The 3591-nt window shown below is 50.5% G+C and overlaps 1 pseudogene; it reads left to right on the top strand.

Moving 5' to 3' along the window:
* The first annotated feature begins 401 nt into the window (after positions 1–401).
* Positions 402–1779, top strand: LOC149354605 (uncharacterized; annotated as a pseudogene).
* The last annotated feature ends 1812 nt before the right edge of the window (positions 1780–3591 follow it).

Below are 3591 nucleotides of genomic sequence, written 5' to 3'. Positions count from 1 at the left end.
GCTCGCCAGGATTCAGTGCTCCAGCATAATTCTGCGCACCTGCACGTGCTGGCAATGAAGGAAACGAGGTTGCTTAGAGCAAAGGACGACCATCACACGGCAGCACGAAATCCACAGAGAATACATTTAGCCTTTCAATGAATGAAGACAATCCTCCATTGGGCCTCCAATTTCGAGGAAAGAGCCAAGCAACGACACCGCACGGCTGCTGATACACTCCGCCTGGAACGGGAGCTAGGCCTTGATGAGCTAATGTGCCTTATTCCACCCACCGATTTGCCTTCCTATACACATACCTTGACAAAAGCATTGATGTTTTACTGATAGCACCTGTGCCGCGTTTCATGTGTCTGCGTTATCGGATGCCTGAAACGTTGTTTGTCCGTGACGTCACTTATCAAATGAGTGCTTGCTATATAAAGATGCTGCTTGCGTGAAATAAAGGGTTGTTGTTATCGTGCCGGGATCGGGGCCAGTCTCAGTTCCTACCTGCCCGCTGCCTGGCCGCGCTCGGCGTCCGGCAAGGGCCTTAACGCCGCATGGTGTCAGAAGTGGGATCCTCTGGCATTTGAGGGGCGTTGCCTTAACTTCGTCGCCCGGCGCCATGTCAGAGGACAACGCAGTCAAGTCCTTTCAAGGCATGTTCGCGGTTCCAGCTCCGCCAAGGTTTGACTTCGACCGGACGTCCGAATGGCCTTCTTGGATCCAACTCTTTGATGACTACCGCTTCGCCTCGGGCCTAAATGAGCGGAGTGAAAAAGCGCAGGTCCGCACTCTACTTTATACGATGGGCAGGCAAGCAAGAGAAATCTTCTCTACTTTGGAATTACCCGAAGAATAGAAGCAATACGAAGTCGTCAAAAAAGTTCGACAAGCGCTTCGTCGGCGCAAGGAACCTTGTTTATGAGAGCGCGTACTTTCACCGTCGCACTCAAGAACCTGGAGAGTCAGTCGAGCAATTTGTTACCGCAATGCACACGCTGGTTTACCGGTGAGACTACGAGGAAAAAGAACGCATTATTCGCGAGAGATTCGTGGTAGGCCTCAGGGATGCTAAGCTCTGAGTCGCTTCAAATGGATACTGATTTGACTCTCGACAGCGCTTTGGCAAAAGCGCGCTTAAAGGATAGCGTCCAACGACAGCAGCAGCAACTGCGAGAAACGGACGACGAACCCTTGGTAGCGGCGACCGGCAATCTTGATGCGGTCAGCAAGCAAGGGCAGCCCGGAAAGTATTCTTCAGGACAGCACTCGGGCAGCTCGTCAAAGAACTGTTCACCTAGAATACAAGGTCCGCGCCGCAGAGTCCAGTCCTACCGACCAGGCACCCCCGGGTCATGCCCCAAGTGTGGTCAAGGAGCGCTTTCCAGAGCCTCGTGCCCGGCGAAAGCAGCGAAATGCAACTACTGCGGTTGTTCCGGACACTTTGCAGCTGTATGTCAGAAAAATGCTGCACGTGATGGAAAGAAGGTACTGCTTTCATCTCTCCATATGGACAAGGGGGCGTACTTCGTTGGCGTGGTGAACGGGGAGTACTCCAATTCTCGGTATGTACAGGTCGTCATTAACGGCACTCCGGTGTTCGGTAAAGTAGATTCCGGTGCCGAAGTTTCTGTTGTGCCCTCAACGTTTCCCGGTTTGCCTACCAGGCTAGAAAAGTGCGACCTAATCTTAACAAGCCCGTTGAATGAGCCACTGTATGTTTTGCGAAACTGTCCAGCAAATCTTGTACGTGGTCTCACCATTGTGCTCCGTACTTTTGGGTCTCCCAGCGCTTGAGGCTCTAGAAGTTATTAAATTCGCGGACTCGGTCAGTAGCGCAACAGCCGTCGAAGCTTGCTACCCGCAGCATTTCAGTGGTCTAGGAGCGATAAAAGGAGAATACGGAATTAGACTGAAGCCGAACTCGATACCTTTTGCAATTAATGTTACGCGCCGCATAGCCTTACCCTTGCGTGGCGGAGTTAAGCTGGAGCTTGGGCGTATGGAGCGAGATGGCGTGATCCTCAAAGCTGAATAACCAACAGAATGGTGTGCAGGAATTGTGCCAATACTCAAACCATCTGGAGCGGTTCGTATTTGCGTTGACTTGACGCAATTAAACAAAAGTGTTCTTCGCGAGCGCTATGTCATGCCGACAGTGGATGATAGCCTCGGTCTTTTAGGTGGTGCCTCTGTGTTTTCTCATTTGGACGCCAACTCTGGCTTCTTTCAAATTAAGTTGTCGCCCGAAAGCCAGTTGTTAACTACGTTCATAATGATAGTTGGGCGATACTGTTTTCAAAGACTGCCGTTTGGAATAACGTCAGCACCCGTTATCTTTCAGAAAAAAATGGCGCAGATACTTGAAGGAATCCCATTCGTGATAAACCTGATAGATGATGTGCTCATTTTTGGCAGCGACAAGGCTCAACATGACGGGCGCCTGCGTCTAACTTTAGATCGTCTCGCTAGTGCCGGCGTTACGATAAACAAAGAAAAGTGTTCCTTTGGGGTCACTGAGGTAAAATTTCTTGGCTGTGTGCTTAGTAAAGATGGCATCAAGCCGGATCCTGAAAAAGTTCGTGCTATCAAAGAACTGGCGACGCCAGCTAACGTGTCTAACGTTCGACGGCTGCTCGGTATGGCTAATCATCTGGCAAGATTCATACCAGATTTGGCTTCGAAAACGGCGCATTTACGTCACCTCCTTTTGAAGGGTTCCGAATGGACATGGGGACCAGCCCAAGAGCAAGCGCTATCGTACGTCAAAGACATTATCTCTTCGACGCGCGTCATGGCTAAGTATAATGTACAGTACCCTACGAGTCTTTCCGCTGACGCGTCATCATTCGGTTTGGTGGCCGTATTGATACAAGTTCTACCAAACAGTGAAAAAAGACCTGTTGCATCTGCGTCAGGCTCGTTGACACCTGCCGAAACCAGATACTCTCACATTGAGAACGAAGCGTTGGCAATGACTTGGGCAGCAGAACGATTCGAAGGGTGCATCAAAGCTCTTGAAATTTTCTTTGAAACCGACCACAAACCACTTGTAACGTTGGTGGGAAAATACCTATAGATGCTTTGCCACCTCGTAATCAGCGCTTTCGCATGAGGCTTATGCGGTTCAGCTTTGCGGTTGTGGATGTCGCGGGTAATAGCCTCGTTACTGCAGATGTATTGTCTAGAGGCCCGATTCAGGGAAACCAAATTGATGCTCATGCACTGAGTATTGGCGAATTCACCAAATTCGTTTCGGGCTGTTTGACAAATGCCGTCGAGGCTAGCCTTTTTGAACGAGTCAAAGCTGAACAAGGAGCCGATGAAGTCTGTTAAGCTCTCGCAAAATTCAGCCTGGAAGGCTGGCCCAAGTTCTCATCGCCGTCGATGGTCTTGCGTCCATACTGGCAGGAAAGAGCAACGCTCACAGTCGCTGAAGGCGTGCTGCTCAAAGGTCTGAGGCTGGTGATCCCACAAAAATTACGCGCAGAGGTCGTGATACGCTTGCACGAGAGTCACCAAGGAATTGAGAAATGCAGAGCTCGAGCGAGAGTCCGTATGGTTGCCTGGGCTGAGTTACCAGCTGAGAGTGTAATGAAGCGGCATTGC

Source organism: Amblyomma mixtum, chromosome 3 (genome assembly GCF_055824585.1).
Source record: "Amblyomma mixtum isolate Tamu chromosome 3, ASM5582458v1, whole genome shotgun sequence".
Lineage (NCBI taxonomy): Eukaryota > Metazoa > Arthropoda > Arachnida > Ixodida > Ixodidae > Amblyomma > Amblyomma mixtum.
This window is presented reverse-complemented; position numbering and strand designations above follow the sequence as displayed.